Source organism: Schistocerca americana, chromosome 4 (genome assembly GCF_021461395.2).
Source record: "Schistocerca americana isolate TAMUIC-IGC-003095 chromosome 4, iqSchAmer2.1, whole genome shotgun sequence".
Classification (NCBI taxonomy): Eukaryota; Metazoa; Arthropoda; class Insecta; order Orthoptera; family Acrididae; genus Schistocerca; species Schistocerca americana.
Window position 1 is genome coordinate 501838605 of NC_060122.1, and position 20148 is coordinate 501858752.

Sequence of the window (20148 nt, forward strand, 5' to 3'; positions counted from 1 at the left end):
CCGCACTTTTGGTGATGAAAAGTTCTTTCGACACACTTGCGGAGAAGCGTGGCTTCTGGGCATCATGTGCCGAATGTGGACACACTTACGTTGCTCCGGAGTTGAAGGAGTAGTTTAAGTTTGCTATTTCTGTAAATAATTTTTGATTCGAAGGTCATTTAAAATGCTTAAATGAACAAGCTGCTTTTTGAAACTTCCTGGCAGATTAAAATTGTGTGCCGGACCGAGACTCGAACTCGGGACCTTTGTCTTTCGCGGGCAAGTGCTCTACCACTTTTTTTTTGTAATGTCATTTTATTCGTTATTGTTCGTTTCAATTGTTCATGGCGGACGTCACCTGACGCCCGTTGAAGTTCGTTATTGATCCATTCACTCAGCTTTTTTTAATTACAGAGGGCAGCCAACCCTCTTACCGAACACGCTAAGCTACCGTGCCGGCATTCAACTGAGCTACCAAAGCACGACTCACGCCCCGTCCTCACAGCTTTACTTCTGCCAGTACCTCTCCTCCTACCTTCCAAACTTTACAGAAGCTCTCATGCGTGAGTCGTGCTTGGGTAGCTCACTTGGTAGAGCACTTGTCCGCGAAAGGCAAAGGTCCCGAGTTCGAGTCTCGGTCCGGTACACAGTTTTAATCTGCCAGGAAGTTTCATATCAGGGCACAGTCCGCTGCAAAGTGAAAATCTCATTCTGAAAGCTGTTTTTTGTTGATTACCTTACTGTTCTGTAGTATTTTATCCAGCTTCATCAAAATATTGTTAAGAAATTGTTACTTTTTTTTATGCAGGTCCCATACTGGCACTCGATTATTTTTAGTGCTATTTTACAAGCTATTTGTGAATACTCGTTTTCAAATAGTAATAATTCATATTAGTCTTTGTTTTGCCTCCTGTTATTAAATAAAATTACTATAGTTGTCAGTGAAGGCAAGAAATCTAAAATTTTCCCAAAGGAAAGAACCTATAAGTTAAAAACAGGAGGTGGTGCCCAAAGTAACACATTTTCCTCTAAATGTATAGATCCATCTTAAGCACCTTTCTGACTGGTACTGTCCTACAATAGCGTGGAAAATGCAGCGCATGCAGTCCATTAGGTCACTTCCAGTGAATTGTGGATAACTTATGCCTCTTTTCATTCGTCAGTCACGTGCTGTGTGGCGTCTCAGCAACTTGAAAGCCGTACATTTTGTGACATTGGGCTCATCGCTGAAGAACAAGCTTACGTAATGATGGGTACCGTCACAGATGAAGTGTACGTAACACAAGCAGCAACAGCGAGTGCACATGGGGCAGCAGCCAGTCAATGCACTTGCGGCTGGCTGGGCGGGCGCGTGGCCCCTGGCACGTGCGGCGCAGCCGGGATCGCTCCAGGAAAACAAGCGGCCGTCTGTTGCAACGCCCGACAGCTGCAAGAACTAGGCGCCGCTATTCCGGCGCGCTTTTGCTGGACGTATCGCGCGCTCGTGTGACAGCGCCGCAAGTGACACGACGACCGATACGATACAGAAAGAGCGCGCATTAATAGGGCGCATGGAAGCTCAGCTGAAGCGGCAAATCTGGAACGGCAGCGCTGCGAAATTGACAGTAGCTGTCGCGCTGTTACACCGCCCGGAGCGACAGCTTCTCCAGTCAGCTCAGTGTGCACTGAAACACCACTGTGAACCGATAGTGCTATTTTCTCTTTGATGTATTTGAAACTGGTCGAAGTCTTGTAACTAACCTGTTTCTACGGGTTATTACGTTAAGAGTGGGAATGGAAATGCTTATTGATTGTGAAACTAACGTGAGAAGACTAGGGTCGCCACCGACTCTAACCGTACAACTAATCAAAGGTTTGGCCGAGTCGGAAAATAAATTAATTTGATCACAGATCAAAAACTGATAAATTTGTCCGTCGTGATATCGCTCATAGGAGATGCGATGTAATTAATAGTATTTCCCGTGCACTGTCCACGAGAATCAACCATTTAAAATAAAATAGAAAATGCATGGACACTGTGCGTAAGATCAGCTCCCAGCAACACACCTGAAAATAAGACTTAATCTAAAGCATTTGTTATAAAATAAAAGGGAAACTAATCACTGGACCTGTGCATAAGGAAACGCGTTGGATGTGCTAACAGGAAAGCTACCAGGTGAGTGGCTTAGGTGCAAAAACGTAACCTCGGAATGCAACAGAAAATTGTGTATAAAATCATTTATTCCGAAGATATGGATGTGAGGCATGTACACAATTGCTGATAACATTAATTCCTAAAACATTAAAGAAAAGCATCGATACATACACCGTTATGATGTACACCTAAAATCATTGGTGTGAATCATTCATACAAGTACTGTTGCCTGATAACTGATCGCAATGACTCGTGAAATGGTACACGTTTCGCAGTACACCCGCATGCCCACGTGGTTTGTGGAGACGCAATTTCTAGGTGTCGTGGCCAAGTTGCAACAATATCACATCGCACAATCATGAACAGTTAACTTTCTTTAAAACAAACATGAGACCGGGCAGTTAGTGATGACGGTAGCCCAACAAACTCTAATGTTCAACCACGTGGTCGGCTCCCCACGGACGAAAGATATATAAAGCAAGGAAAATTTGCAAGAAGGCAAAGCTATTAATATTTAGAAAAATGAAAGCTTATACAGGCTCAGCTGAAGGCAAACAGACATTCATACAGAAACGAGTGCTCACATCTTATCGACACCTTTGTGTAGCGCTCTTCTAGTGGATCCAAGTCTGCTATAGAAATTTACTAAAAGAAAAATCTGCCTAAGTTTTGCATTCCTTGCTGCGACAAGGCAAAGCAATCTTTCAGAGTTGAAAAGCTAACAGCTCTCCCCTCGCCAAGAAACAACGCGCCACGCGGTCAGTCTAACTCACCCTTCTTCGACTGGAGCACAGCTGTGGACGCTTCCCGTACCGGCGGCAGACTGCCTCCCTTTTCCATCTCCAGCCGCCTCCACGCTCCGTGTGGCCCGGAAAACCCAAAGATGCCATTTCCGCCACCAACCTAATGCAGGTGGATTTCTCACAAGTAGCGCAAAACCTCTTTGCCTACTTGACCACTACGAGAGTTGGCTATTCTGTACAACTGCTGCTGAATCTGTATGACTATCGCAGACTTTCTGCAGTAGACTACGCCAATGTCTAGCAACGTGACACACGACATTCATTCAATCACACCACTATGAGAGTTGTGAGAAAAGAGAAACAAGGAAAAGAAAGAGAAATGCTAGTGAAAATGGGCTACCGGAATAATGAAAGGTGGCTACAGGACCCTTTCAGTCTCTCTTCATCCCACTACATAAGAAAGGGTCAATCAGGAACAACTCCAACCACCGAACAATTGCTCTCCAAACCTTAGCAAGCAAAATTTTGCTCTACGAACGAAACCAGTGTTTGAAGCCATACATTCAGCCTCATATATACACATAACAAGCATGTTTTGTGGAAGGCAAAGGAACTCGTTAACAGATTCTCAAGATTCGACAAATAACGGAGAAACCTCGAGAGTTTTTGTTCCTTTCTTGATCTGCTCTCCTGATTACAGGAAAGCCTTTGACTGGGTAAGCTGGTGCTTGCAGAGTTCCGTGTCACATCACACTTGACAGCACTGACTTGGAGTCTGTACAATAATGACCTAGCAGCTTTGAAGACAAGAGATGGCTTGTCTGATTTCTTCAGTTTATCAAAAGGTATCAAACAGGGTTGACTTACATCACCCCCCCCCCCCCTCCCAACTGTATAACATCAATGTAGAACTTGTCATTAGGAAAGGTCTTGATGGTTGGACTAAAGCCATCTCAGTTTGTGGTAGAACTTCTAACAACCTCTGATTTGTTGATGACCCCGTTCTTTTAGCCAGCAGCGAAGACGAACTTGCTGAGCTTTTAACAAAAGTAAAGGACATTAGTACACCATATGAACTGGACCTCGATCTCTGCAATTCCAAACTCATGATAACTGATCGAGGAGTACAGGTTCAACTTACTGGTCGATTAGAGGAAATGGAATCGTGCATTCTTTCATCTATCTTGGGTTCACAGTCTGTGACACGGGAAGCTGTGAAGATGAGATAAGGAGACGGATCACGCTAAACGGAGTGGCTATGAAAAAGCTTACCAAGATCTGGCAGAACAGAGCAATACAAACACCACAGAGGTCCGGTTTATTGGAACACTCGTGTTTTCCATCTGCTTTCATGGTTGCGAGACATGCACATGTAAGGACGGAGACAAACAGTGCGTCGATGGATTAGAGCTTTGGTGCTGGTGCAGCAGTTTGCGCATAGAACTGACCAAGAACAGAACAAATGTATTCATTATTGAGCAGCTGAATGTCTCCACGTGTCTTTCTTCTAGAGTCAGTCAAAAAATTCTCCAGTTCTTCGCCATATTGTGAGAATGGATGGAGAAAACCAAAATAAAATAGCACTGGAAGGGAAGATCGAAAGCAAGACACCGAGAGGAAGGTCAGCGAACAGGTGGATTGATAAAATCAAGAAGATCTTGAATCTGTCTCTTCAGCAGGCTCTAAGAGAAGCTGGTAATCGTCCAGGATGGAGACGCTGGGTTCATGGGGTCACGGGGCTCAGAAATAAGCACAACGACTTGTGCTGGTGATATTTGAAACAATAAATCACAAAACTTGCCCCTGAGGTTATTCTGCGATTCAGATGGACTTCGTTCATTGTCCTTAGAGATTTATTATAATATACAAATTTGCTCTTCATTAGTACTCTTGCGGCTCTGTGGCTACATGTTTTATGCTTTATTTCGTCTTCATTGCATATAATGTAACACTTCCGATGAACATGTTCAATATACAGGGTGTCCCAGAAATGTTGCGACAAACTTCGAGGGGGTGTAGAGGGATAGGAACCCGTGCCCGGAAACGTCATCCAACGATGCTGCAGAGAGTCGAAGCTATAAGCGCCGGCACCTGCCAATACGCAACCCCTTTGGCAGCAAACGTGACTTTGTGCCCTGACGGACTGTAGGCGGAACGTCTGACAATCTTGTTCGTTGTTCAGTGATCGCGACTGATTGCCACAATCGCCAGTAGCGAAGATGGAGTTAGCTGCCATGTAGAAAGACCTTGTTTCCTATGAATTCTTTGCTCTCTTGCCTCGGTGGATGACGGTTGCGGACGGGGATTTCCATCTGCAGTTTATATTTCGCCCTAATACCGAAAACCTTGTATATTTTAGAGGATTCTAAGAAAAATATTACCCATGGATGGAAATCCGCCTCTGAAACCGTCATCCACTAAGGAGCATCGCATTCATAGGATAGAAGGCCTTTTACGCAACAGCTACCTCCATCTTTTCCAATGACGATCGTGGCAGTCAGTCAATAACGAACAACACTGCGAGACGTTCCGCCTATGATCCGTCAACATACAAAGTCACGTCAGCTGCGGAAGGGGCTGCCTAGTGACAGGCGCCGGTGCATATAACTCGACTCTCTGTAGCGTCGTTGGATGACGTTTCTGGGCACGGATTCCTATCCTTCATTTGTTTCTCAGGACACTCTCTGCAACCCCGCGAAGTTTGTCGCAACATTATTGGGAAACACTGTATATGGATTTCTTGGTAGCGCTTGATTCGGAAACAGTGGGATCCATTCTTTGTGATGGATAACATATTGATATGTAGCAGCAACGATCTTTATAAATCTGTTGGTATGGTGCTCCTGCGTCCCTCACGCCAATGAATCGACCGAAAATTGCAATACATCCACTGTACATGCTGTGTTGCGAATTCTGAGTTCCAGTAATGTTATATATACCAAATAGCCATCATGAAATTATACCATTCTTCATTTTTCTGTACTGAAAATGCTGAAGATCAACTCGCTTACGAATGAAATTTCTATCAACATATACTACAAGCATGAAAATACTGGAGTTTGAATTTGGTAAAATCTGGCCAAGGTGTTCATGATGTGACACATTCCCTTTTCACCACATTATTTAAACGAGATGGCGTGCTCAAGACGTTCACCAGGTACTATCCTAATAATTTAGTCTTCATATACGATAAATAAGTATGGATTTCTAATTGTTTCAATTTGAATATGAAATGAAGTAATTTTGGTTCTCTTTTTCTTAATGTTGTTCTCCTTACAAGCTCTCTCTGAATTTCTGTTTAGGATACCACTAGAACTTATTTCCAGCAATACGCGTTAGTATGAACAGATCACTCTTTGCACAAATAATTAAATAGTTTACCTTCATTATTTGTTCACAATATGAATTGATTTTGCATCCGATGATATGGTAACAACATGTAGATTCCGCAAGTCAACGGATTTACGCGTATTTATTTATTTTTTTAAATTATGTTATTGCTCCCTTTAGACCTAAGCTCCCTTATAATATGTCTTGCTTTAACAGCTTTTCAAGTTGTTACATGATTTGATTGATTACAAAGTTATACCTCAGCATAATAACATAAATAACAATAATAATAAATACGATAATTAAACAATAGCTAACGTATTAAGTAGCAGTATCAATATTAGTCGAGAAACTATATGAATTTATATTGGCTAAAGGAGTCGAATGAAAGTTTAATAAGGAGAAAGAGTAGTGGACAGGCGATGTTCAACATAATAAGAGCCATATCAAACTAGGTTCTAAAGATGGGACAGAGAGAGAGACAGAATAGCGAGCTCTCATGCCATTCCAAAGCATATTCACGTTTATACAGGGTGTTCGGAAATTCTCGTTACAAACTCCTAGGACTTGTAGAGGGGAGCAAACGGATAATATTCTGAACTGGAACTGGAACCCATGTCCGGAAACGTGCCGTTTCTGTGCTACAACCGTTTCAATACACGTTGGTAACGCGACTACTTTTACAAGTTATTTATTAGGCATGGCCCAGTACATGACTTATTCTACAGTTCCACTCATTAATAGCCAAAGAAATTACTCGTGTACTTGTTTATGAGTTCTCTTCAACCTGATGCAATAGGGTCTCTTCCAGTTCGAGTGTGTTGAAGCACCACAGTCACGCCTGCTGACAGTGAAGTTAACCTTTCCCGAAGTCGTTGAGTAAACTGAGGCGAAAAGGGTATACCATGGAGTCGGACGTTGTAGAGAACGAGATAAAGGCGACAAGCAGCTCTTCCACTACCGTGAGCTTCGCTATTCCGAAGGATCATGTGGATGTATTCTGCAACGTGTACTCAGCCATGTTGCTCGGACACTCACAGACACTTGAATGAGGCTCGAACTACGTCAGAGAGGTAGGATTGACGTCGAATAACATCAGCCTGTCCAATGTAACCGCCCTCTTTCCCCCCCAACGCACATTTACCTAGAAAACTTGTTTTCAGATGTTTGTAGCACGGAAAAAGTACGTTCCTAGACATGTGTTCCTGTTCAAAATATTATGTACACACTCCCCTCTACACGTCCTAGGAGTTTCTAACGGGAATTTCCGAAAACCCTGTATACAAACATACGAAGTCGATGTATAATAGCGCTGTTTCCTTGAATACTTTTCTTTGATTTGATTTATAATAGCTGATATGTTTTCAATTTACGACCATACGACCATCCAGAAACTATGCAAACCAGAAAAACACACACATTCTCTCTTCCAAATTAAGGAACAAGCCAGTACTGATAACAAAAGAAAGGATCAGCAGTGTGAAAGATTCAGATAAAATATCGATTGGTAGCAGTTCTCGGCAAGAACTACACGTAAAGAAACATTTAACGTATATCGTTTGGGAAGTCGGGTGATAGAGACTGCAACCACTATCAAATCGGATACCGTCGGTTCTTTCTCTTTACCTAACGCTTTATTTCGCATTTAATAAGAGCCGCTACTCACTGTCGAAAACAATAAAAAATATAAAAAAATACACCCAGAGCAATAGCAGACGCTTCCACTCTCACCAAAACAAAAAAAAAAAAAAAACAAAAAAAAAACAGACGAGTCCATCGAGCAATATCAAAACAAAGTACACAGAATAGCGAGATGGCAGTGGACCCATACAACATAAAACGTAAAACATATTTTGTGGCAAAGAAGTGCTGCGTACAAATTATGTGAAAATGAACGTTAATAATGACGTAACTGCCAAGAAAACCATGCGTAATGGTAATAGTTTAATACTGTGTTTACAGTAATAAGTTAAAATATAGGAAATGTTCATGATCCTAGCAAACAACATTATAAGAAAAATGATATTGTTACAGTAACCAGTGAAGATAGTTTAAAATAAAGCGAAGCTCGTTTGGATATAATAAGACTTTTATTAAAATCGCAAAAGAACGTATTATTCCGCACCTGCCCCAACTGATTTCGTTGTATGGAAACCGCATTTCGTTTGTATCACAAAAGGTATCCAGACAGGCGACAGCATCATAATCGATGTAATATCCCTCTCAGAGCTTTGAGCGACTGTTAGCAAACGGAATCATGCTGTAAAAAATACAAGTGAGGACTGACCATTAGTTACACGGTATTTTTTGTACCAAGATATACCTAACTTCTGCCATACTTATCCAAGCGTCTGCAATCTCTCTTTTTATAATTAGAGGTGTGGTCATACAGGTTTTGGATGCCTCTGTAACTTTATTCCGTTTATAGTACTTAATCTTTATTAAATGATCAAAAAACGTTGCCTTATAAAGTGTTTTTACTATTGGAAACAACGAAATTAAAGGGAGATGTCAAGATGGGAAGAGAGGATGTAACCATTTTCTGGTATATAACGTGATGAAAAGGTTAATGTATGATTCGCCACGTTAATGTGTTGAAGTAGTTCCATGAAAAAATGTGTACATCTAGATCTAAGATGTCTTCATTTACTTTACCAGTTATTGTACAACATTTTAACAGTGTGCTTTACATCTCCAGAGCGAACTGGCAATAACATTATTTTGTCGTGTAGGGTTGATAAAACGACATAGGTAGCGGCAGCTGTATCACCCTTACATTGATTTTTTCATTAGGTTGTATACCAGAAACTTGTTACTTCCAGACTTCTCATTCTGATATCTCATGTTAATTTCGTTGTTTATGTTGATGAACCACACTTTGTAAGGCAATGTTTCTGAACCATTTACGAAAGCTGAAGTACTATAAACGAAATAAACTTACAACAGAGACGTCCAAACATGTATGAGTACACCGCTAATTATACAAAGAAAGATTAGAGACACTTGGATAAGTATGGCAGAAGTAAGGTACATCTTGGTCAACAAATACGGTGTAATTAATGGCCAATCCTCACTTGTATTTTTTACAGTGTGATTCCGTTTGCTAACAATCTCCCAAAGCTCTGAGAGGGAACTTACATCAAATATGTGACAGTCGCCTGTCTGGATATCGTTCCTGGCACGAACGTAGTGGGGGTTGCATAAAACGAAATCGGTAGGAGTTGCCGAATCACCCAGTATGCAATTTGTACAACATTAGATGTCGTATTACGTTTTCTTTTGGGACACCCAAGCTCACTTTTCTTTCTATTGAACTTCCACCATCCAGTTGGTCGATTTGGGGGGAGGGGACCAAACAGCGAGGTCATCAGTCCCATCAAATTAGGGAAGATGGGGAAGGCAGTCGGTCGTGCCCTTTCAAAGGAATCATCCCGGCATTTGCCTGAAGCGATTTACGGAAATCACGGGAAACCTTAATCAGGATGGCCGGACGCAGGATTGACCCGTCGCCCTCCCGAATGCGAGTCCAGTTTGCAAACCACTGCGCCGCCTCCGTCGGTTTCCATCCAGTACAACGTGCTGGGTTCTGTTAAGCAATTATTCCCAAAGCCAGTCACTTATCGGCGAGGATAATCTGTGTGATCGTATCTTCGTTAGCAGCTGACGATGTGAAACAGTGTAAAAAGCAACCTTTCGGAATATCCTGTATGAATAAAACAAGATATTCCCCGATTTCGTCTTTATTCTTTGAGAGCAGCTTTTCTACCATCAGGAACGTCATAACGTTTCAGGTAGAATATATTCCAGGTACCCACAACAGTCAAAAATCAGATATATGGGTAATTCTGTTATATAGGTAATTCTATTGTTTCCTTTTTATAAACAGGATCGACCTGTGCTCTTTTACAGTCAGGCTCAACTGTCCTCTGCGAAGGAGCATCTCGATAAATATGAGCTAGGAAAGGAGTTAACTGTGCAGTATATTCAATGTAAAATCCATTACAGCTGACATATTCGTCCCCGTAGAAGCAGCAACTGTATTGTTATTTGAAACAATTCTCAGTTGCACAGTTTTAGTTATATGACGTTTTCCCATCAGTCTGGATCGTTTTCAAATCTAAGTAGTAGCATTCTGATAAGAAGTTCTGAACAGACAAGATGGGTTGCTGACGCAGCTACTTACGTCTGAAGATGATCCAAAGTCATCGAAACATGTTATGTAATTAAAAATGTGCAACTGAGACTGAAGAATAAATGAGAATGGTCTCAGTATAAAGGCACTGATTGTTAGCGCAGTAGTCTGGTTCCCGCGCAAGTTGTAAGTAACCTTTCTCTGGCTGTATTTTATCCCAGATAAGAATGCTTTCCATATGCGGTTTAACTAGAGCTGAATAAGCACTGCCCGTTCTTAGAAAACTAAATACTTGCTGGGAGCCAAACATCGTCGTTCGAGAAGTCATTTCTAGGGGCGCGAATATTTACGTAAATTGTCCCCTTTAAGCACTCTCTACCTGCATTTCGTTGGCAAGATTCCAGCGGTGTCCGTATTACCCTTTTACTCCTGAATACGCAGTGAAGCCTGCAGGGCTTAACGAGACGCCGCTGAGACAATTTACTGCAACTCTTCGGACGCGCATTTGCGCTGTAACTACACTCTTGTGGTTTTTGTAGCGACTCTGGCTACGGCGGGACTGCGCTGTTTAATGCGCTTATCCGTCCCGCGGATGCCGCCTCCGGGACAGAACCGCGCAGCGGCTGGAACTGGTAGCGGCTAGTCTCAACGCGTATGCCCGCCAGCGGACGAGATTGTTCCGCACACGTCCTGCGGCCGGCATTCCTGTCCGCCATTACGCGATACCTCGGCGGAGCGCAGGGCGCACATTTCCTCCGGGGAAAAGTACTACAATGTCCTCTCCTTGGAACTAAAAGGCTTACTTGAATTACCCTGCTAGCGTCCCTGAAAGCGCGCCTTGGTGCGCAACGTGGCTCGAAAACGGCGTCGTTAGCCGCAGGCCACCGAAATGCGCGCCTCACCTCAGCCGAGCGCGAATAACGGGACAAGGACGCTCTCTTCCCAGACGCTGCAGCAGGATCTGTAGTCACATTTCCTGATGTATCCCACACGGTAAGCTGGTCCTAAAACTGACCGTGGACGTCTAGCCAAGCGTTTGGAGGTAAGGTTACGCCTGGCTATAAACTAAACTCTTTATTTCGAAATTCGGACAACAAATACGAGGATATGAAACTTCCTGGCAGATTAAAACTGTGTGATGGAACCGAGACTCGAACTCGGGTCCCGAGTTCGAGTCTCGGTCCGCTACGCAGTTTTAATCTGCCAGGAAGTTTCATATCAGCGCACACTCCGCAGCAGAGTGAAAATCTCATTCTGGAAACATGCCCCAGGCTGTGGCTAAGCCATGTCTCCGCAATATCCTTTCTTTCAGGAGTGTTAGTTCTGCAAGGTTCGCAGGAGAGCTTCTGTAAAGTTTGGAAGGTAGGAGACGAGGTACTGGCAGAAGTAAAGCTGTGAGGACGGGGCGTGAGTCGTGCTTGGGTAGCTCAGTTGGTTGAGCAGTTCCCGCGAAAGGCAAAGGTCCCGAGTTCGAGTCTCGGTCCGGCCCACAGTTTTAATCTGCCAGGAAGTTTCATATCAGGGCACACTCCACTGCAGAGTGAAAATCTCATTCTAAATGCGAGGATAATCCCAAGAGTGATGTCTACTACTTTTTATAAGTACATAGACCTGTTTATTTCTACAATGGTTTACCTCAGTTTACAGCTTGAACATTTAGCTATTTTTCGACATAATCACCATTTCAGTCGATGCATTTTTGTAGACGCTGTGGCAGTTTTTGTATGCCCATGTCATACCAGCTCGCCGCCATGCTGTTCAGAAAGTTATGAACCTCTTCTTTCACAACGCCGTCAGAACTGAATCGCTTTCTGGCCAAATGTTCTTTTAACCTAGGGAACAGGTGATAGTCACTGGGCGCCAAGTCAGGACTATAGGATGGGTAGGTGATTATGTTCCGCTGAAGCTGTTGCAGGAGAGCAACGGTTTGCGAGCGATGTGTGGGAGAGCGTTGTCATGGAGAATGTGTTCGCCCTTGCTCAACATTCCTCTTCTTCGGTTCTGAATTGCCTGTTTGAGTTTATTCAGAGTCTCACAGTACCTGTCAGCGTTGATTGTGATCCCAGCAATTCAGTTCAGACGACGAGGTGAAAGAAGAAGTCCATAACTTTATGAACAGCATAGTGGCGAGCTAGTGTGACATGGGCATACAAAAACTGCCACAGCGTCCTAGAAAAATGTGCCGACAGAAATGGTGATTATGTCGAAAAATAGCTAAATGTTCAAGGTATTAACTGATGTAAGCTATTGTAGAAATAAACAGGTCTATATACTTATAAAAAATCGAAGAGCTTACTTTTGGGATTATCCTCGTACAAGAACTCATCAATAAACAGAAGCAATTTTATTAAGGATTAATGAAATATTGTTAATATTTGGTAGCCCTATTCATCTTATGTCAGAGTCGTTAAATGTAAACATGTAGTACGATAATAAATACAGGTTATATTATCATTGGAGGAAGTGGTCTAAATTTGGGCAATCATTTTGTATTTAAGCCATAACTCGCGTCCTGTTGAAATTAAATAATATCGCAGCAAACAATACTTTCAACAGTTGTACTTTAAACGATTAGTGTGAAATGCAACATGCTCCAACTATTTTTTCTTATTTTGGATTTTTTTTAATGTCAAATTTATGCAGCTTAGAGATGTGGTCTTAAAACTATTGAAATATCATTGAAAACCATCAGAAAAATGAATAGAAAACGATTTACTTATAGAATACAATATCAGAAACAATTTTACTTGAAAAATAAAATGGCATGTTTTTGTTTTTAAGTCAGTGTGGTCCTTCATATATTCTCCGGACAAAAGTCACAAAACATTTTTTTTTCAGCCCCTGCTCGTTCGCTGTGTGCCCATATGTTACACATGACACACCAAACACGTCATCAGAAAAGTTAATTTCATACAAAATTCGTTCTGAATAATCAGTATTTGGCTTCTTTCTTCCAGCCGTAGGGACACGTGGTAAGGACTAACAGCCGATGAGGTAAACTGGTTTGGCTGAGGTTAATGTATTAAAGGCCCTGACAAGTCAAATGTTCCCAGCATACAAGACTGTCCGAAAGGGTTGGAAATCTTGAGAGGGTTGTCCTCATAGTTTCATCTCTGTCTGCCTGAATCGCCTTGGTCCTAGCCGTTTCGTTACATTGCCTCCTCTTTCCCTGCGAGATATATTTTGGCCTTGTTCTCCGCATTCTAGAACGAAAACAGAAAAGCATAGTCGTAATGACAAAGTGGTGCAAAATATGGATATAGCTCAAGCTTAGATCATATGTAATAGACCAAATTTAGTCCATCAATACGACGGAAAATTGAGGTTTATTATAAAACTACGAAAAAAATTTGCTGTGTAAACTAAAGCTGTTCTTAAAGCTAAGATTACCCCTACCACGATATACTTCTAGAGCAGGGCTTCCCAACCTTTTTAATTGGCGGATCCCTTTTTCAGATAAAAGTCTATGATGCATCCTTTTTCAGTCAAGCCCATAGCAACTGTTGAAACTCAGGGCGAAGCCCGTGGGAATTGAAAACTTCTTAATGCAAATGCCATTTTTCCACTAACCCACGACGAATCAAGAGTCTTTGGTTTAATGATGAATGGAAACAACATGAAACTAATGACATTACCATTTGTCTGAATCCCCACTATATTCAGATGTTGGATTTGATCCCATTGTTCGATATTTTATCCATCCCCAGGAACTGTACTCGTATATAACGAAATAATAAGCAACCAGTTACATAAAAGAAATTTAGTTTCTTTACCGGTTTCCGGGGCCTTGTGTACAGACACTTTGAACCAGCTGACCATGGCATTTTGCTGTATGCATCTTATTGTTGACAGCTGCAAATAATGCCATAGGTATAACGTTCTGAAGAAGGGCTCTAAGCTCCCGAAACCGGTAAAGAAATTAAATTCGTTTTATGCAACTGTTTGCTTATTCTTTCGTGCCATTGTTCAGTACACTAGGCAGGCCATATTTCTAATTGTGAGGAGGGGAATACTGAAAGAAAAGCAGCATTCTTGCTTTTTCAACAAGGGAGCAGAATTTTTTGTTTTCCAAACGGGTCGAAAGCGTAGTAACCGTAACTATCGAAGGTAGATTTCCGTATTGAGTCTATGGCAATTTCTATCAACAACTCACATTCATTCGACGATAGAATGTTCGTCTTTTTGGATACAGCGAATGGGTTGACCAACCAGTCGGATTCCTGCAGCTTCCCTTCTTGAGTTGTTGGGAAGAATACTACAACGATGACGTCAAGCTTCGGAGATGTTCGAGGATTTTATGAAACAAATTGCTCCCAACATCCGATGTTTTGTCTTTCAAAAAATAGTAGAGAAGAGGGAAACACTAGACCTCTCCCTCCCCGACACCCTTCTTCCAAGAATTGATTTTCATCTTGAACTGTGTCGTTGGCGGTGACCGTTGTTAACTTTTCCCTTGTAGTGAAATCTTCATTTCTTTCATTTTGAAGAAAATATCTGCCAAATAAGCAAGTATACATTGGCAATTTTGGTCACTGATAAGATCTGCCAATTTGTTGTTCTGGTCTATAAGTAAACCAAGGACGTCTAAACGTAATTCATATAATGGAAACAGTGTATTTGCACGTGAGTGCTACCTCACTTCTACACTCCTGGAAATTGAAATAAGAACACCGTGAATTCATTGTCCCAGGAAGGGGAAACTTTATTGACACATTCCTGGGGTCAGATACATCACATGATCACACTGACAGAACCACAGGCACATAGACACAGGCAACAAAGCATGCAAAATGTCGGCACTAGTACAGTGTATATCCACCTTTCGCAGCAATGCAGGCTGCTATTCTCCCATGGAGACGATCGTAGAGATGCTGGATGTAGTCCTGTGGAACGGCTTGCCATGCCATTTCCACCTGGCGCCTCAGTTGGACCAGCGTTTGTGCTGGACGTGCAGACCGCGTGAGACGACGCTTCATCCAGTCCCAAACATGCTCAATGGGGGACAGATCCGGAGATCTTGCTGGCCAGGGTAGTTGACTTACGCCTTCTAGAGCACGTTGGGTGGCACGGGATACATGCGGACGTGCATTGTCCTGTTGGAACAGCAAGTTCCCTTGCCGGTCTAGGAATGGTAGAACGATGGGTTCGATGACGGTTTGGATGTACCGTGCACTATTCAGTGTCCCCTCGACGATCACCAGTGGTGTACGGCCAGTGTAGGAGATCGCTCCCCACACCATGATGCCGGGTGTTGGCCCTGTGTGCCTCGGTCGTATGCAGTCCTGATTGTGGCGCTCACCTGCACGGCGCCAAACACGCATACGACCATCATTGGCACCAAGGCAGAAGCGACTCTCATCGCTGAAGACGACACGTCTCCATTCGTCCCTCCATTCACGCCTGTCGCGACACCACTGGAGGCGGGCTGCACGATGTTGGGGCGTGAGCGGAAGACGGCCTAACGGTGTGCGGGACCGTAGCCCAGCTTCATGGAGACGGTTGCGAATGGTCCTCGCCGATACCCCAGGAGCAACAGTGTCCCTAATTTGCTGGGAAGTGGCGGTGCGGTCCCCTACGGCACTGCGTAGGATCCTACGGTCTTGGCGTGCATCCGTGCGTCGCTGCGGTCCGGTACCAGGTCGACGGGCACGTGCACCTTCCGCCGACCACTGGCGACAACATCGATGTACTGTGGAGACCTCACGCCCCACGTGTTGAGCAATTCGGCGGTACGTCCACCCGGCCTCCCGCATGCCCACTATACGCCCTCGCTCAAAGTCCGTCAACTGCACATACGGTTCACGACCACGATGTCGCGGCATGCTACCAGTGTTAAAGACTGCGATGGAGCTCCGTATGCCACGGCAAACTGGCTGACTCTGACGGCGGCGGCGCACAAATGCTGCGCAGCTAGCGCCATTCGACGGCCAACATCGCGGTTCCTGGTGTGTCCGCTGTGCCGTGCGTGTGATCATTGCTTGTACAGCCCTCTCGCAGTGTCCGGAGCAAGTATGGTGGGTCTGACACACCGGTGTCAATGTGTTCTTTTTTCCATTTCCAGGAGTGTACATGGAGAGGCAGGGAAAAATGAAGGTTTCCCACATCCTGACAAAGTATTGTGAAAAGTCTTGACTTCAACGGCCCTGACTTTATGTATTTAATCATTTCGGCGGATTTATCTAAAACTTTTTTGAAGGAAGCAGGCATATTTTTCGTAGCTACAGCATCTCTGTGGAGAGCAGAATGACTATTACTGAAATCCTTCGAGTTCTCTTTTATTTTAGTTATCGCTCCGACCGTTGGACGAGTCATAATATTTCCTCCATCGGTGCACACATCGATGCAATTAGACAATGAAATTCGTTGGTCCTCAGAAAATCGTCCAAGGAACGTGATATTCAGCAAATGTTCAAATGTTTGTGAAATCTTATGGGACATAACTGCTAAGGTCATCGGTCCCTAAGCTTACACACTACGTAACCTAAATGATCCTAAGGACAAACACACACATCCATGCCCGAGGGAGGACTCGAACCTCCGCGGGGATATTCAGCACCTGCTGTACTGTCAGGTAGTGGTTTGCATAAAAAGAGATTCTCTTCGATACATCCAAAGTAGTCATAACGGACAAAATAAAATCGCTAATCCCTGAACGACAGTAGATCCATCTATTGTGAGAGAAACATAATCGTGCTTAAGCGAGAAGCGAGAGATTCTTTATCATCATTTGACATGTTAACTATTCCTCTCTTTACTGTTTGATAGTGGCACTGAGGAGACAAGTTTTACTACCGTTTCGTCTAGCATAGAAGAAACAGTATCGCTGACACACGGTTTCATGAGATATTCCGTAATGATATGAGTTTGGTTGTCTTTGCTACTCTATAATTTACCAAGAAAAAAGCTTTTAATGAGATTTCATTAATTGTTTTTGCATGAGTTTTCATGCAGTGTTGAGAAGCAGCTGAATTGTGCTCTTCCTCTTGAAAAACTCAATCTCTTTAGTGTGGAAGTCCAGATGAGTGCCCCCAAAGTGATGGTGCAATTTAACTGGAACCATCTAAGTGTTCGGAACGACTCGCGTATAAATTACGGACTAAGCTTCACTCTCCTCTGTATCGATAAAGCCCATTTCTAAATAGCTTTCGTTGTCCTTACCCTTTTTAGTTACTCTACTTCCACAGGGCATTGCAGCTAATGGAGCACTTGCAGACTTTTCGCGCAATAAATCCGGCTGTGGCGCTTCAAGTGATTGTTCTTCATATGGCCGTGGTCCCTCCACCTTAATTTGAACCGGAAAGTTTCCTTGGTGTGAAGGCTATTGAGAAACTGCTCGCTTCTCCAATCATCCCAACTTCAGCGACCGATGCACATTGGAAGTAACATACGTGTCGAAAGCCAATGATGAAACATTCACGAAGGAAGTTTAACATCGAATGTCATCTCGGACCACATACATGCCAACAAAAGCTCTAATTGTTCGACTGATATCGTGCCATTTCGGAATATCTTGCGCTAAAGATTTCTGCGCATCGAAAGCCGCGAGCCGGAGTGTTGCAGAAACATTCGAGCAGAGGGGCAGCATCCACCGACACTAAACTACGTGCTGGGTCCTCACTAGGGAACCGCAGCCATACACGTATTTATCAAACGAAAAAAGGATAATATTGATGAATTTGCTGTTTATATTTTTAATTAATAATTTTACTCATTATTTTACAAATTTTGGTCAAAGTTAGCCACGGACCCTTAGAACGACCCAGCAGACCCATGAGGGTCCGCTGACTACACGTTGGGAAGCCCTGTTCTAGACTATTCGTAAACACAGGACTGCATTAAATACAATGAATGATTATGTGCAAAAACTGAAGATCATTGAAACTGAGTTAATGTTTACAACAGCCGCATGCGACAATGAAGTGACGGTTATGAAGAGCAACTGACGTGGCCTGAAGTGCTGATTTACGTTGTTTCCGCTAGGCTGCAGCACCTGACTGTCCAAATATCCAGCTAGCCCAAATTTAGATCGTAGTCAAAATTTAGACCACTTCCTCTAATAGCGGAAAATGACATGGCTGAAGGTGTACGGTAATAGAAGCAAGTGGAGATGAGAAATATAGGTTGTATCATTATTAGGAGTGAAAACTGAAACAGCAATGTCTTCAGCATCTCCGTGACTGTATCCCATAGATGAAACAAGTGTGTGACCGCTCTTGCTGTCCTTCTCTGTATATGTTCAATATCACGTGTTAGTATTGTTATGTAAGGAATCCATACACACAAGCTATATTCCAGACAGAGTCGCCGGCCAGTGTGGCCGAGCGGTTCTAGGCGCTTCAGTCTGGAACCGCGAGACCGCTACGGTCGCAGGTTCGAATCCTACCTCCGGCATGGATGTGTGTGATGTCCTTAGGTTAGTTAGGGTTACGTAGTTCTAAGTTATAGGGGACTGATGACCTCAGACGTTAAGTCCCATAGTGCTCAGAGCCATTTGAACCATTTTTTGTAGCCAGTTTTATATTTGTCCGTCTCCCTCAATACACTGGTTCATCTATCACCTGGGCCACTCATGTACATTTTCATTTTATCATATCTCTTGTATTTTAAGTGCCAGTGCCTCATTGGAATTGAGTTTATATGACACTCTAGACCAGGGATGCCCAACTCTTCTAGGCTTGAGATATACTACATGCAATTTAGTCCATTCAGAGATCTACTCACTTAAAAATTCATAAAGGTTTAAGAGGATCAACAGTCCCGAGCCAAAATTAATCATTTAAAGTACACAAAATACATAAAAGATAATTTCCTCTGCCTCAAAAGTTGCAGGCCTACGACTCAGTTTTCAAGATATTACAATTGTGAAAAAAACTTAAATAGACAACATCAAAACTGCTGAAAAAAGTTTAGTGAGATACTTGGCTGTGCAGATTATTGGCAGTTTATTCTAATCTGGTGACTAATTTGTCTCAACAAACCTTACTCAGTCTGAAATATGAGGCGGTTATTTAACATGTCGACACGAACAGCAACCTTCGTTTCGATAAAATAAGCCACTCGGCTGATTATTATGTCCGTCGTGGAAACTTAAAAAAACGGGGCACGTGTTGCCTACTGGAGGGGAGGGTTGTTCCCTCAAGCACTACACACGGCACCTCATCCCGTAGAGGACCCTGAGCTCTCGCCCCCTCATCCTAACTCCGCTTACAACGCGCCTAGTTCAAATGGCTCTGAGCACTATGGGACTTAACTGCTGAGGTCATCAGTCGCCCAGAATTTATAACTATTTAAGCCTAACCAACCTAAAGACATCACACACATCCATGCCTGAGGCAGGATTCGAACCTGCGACCGCACCAGCAGCGCGGTTCCAGACTGAAGGGCGTAGAACCGCTCGGCCACAGCGGCCGGCTGCGTCTAATTAACGAGTGGTAACCTCGCCATGTGTGAGGAAAAACTGTTGCTTGGCGCGAGCATTAAAAGGCGGTGAAATGCAGCTAGAGACGAAAGAGGCGGGGACTGTATTGTCAGATTTATAAATACCGTGGAAAACACTCATTGTAAAGAAACTGGTATCAAGCAACCAAACGACTGACGATGGGATTCACATACTGAAACCCGGGTCGTGTGCACGATTTTATCCAAATAAAGGATTAGTAAAGTATAACTGGAGCGGATTTATTCATCATGAAACCGGTCGATCGCGATCGACAGGTTGACCACCCCTACTCTATACGAACATACTACCGGAAGTCAAAAAAAGTCGAAAAACACACAAATTTTATGCTGAAAAGAAAGGTGGTACAGCTCTCCGGTACTTATCCTATCGT

The 20148-nt window shown here is 43.2% G+C and overlaps 1 protein-coding gene across 1 annotated transcript in view; it reads left to right on the top strand.

Moving 5' to 3' along the window:
- Positions 1-20148, top strand: part of LOC124612390 (spondin-2-like) — a 624943-nt gene that overhangs the window by 592840 nt on the left and 11955 nt on the right. The window lies entirely within an intron of this gene.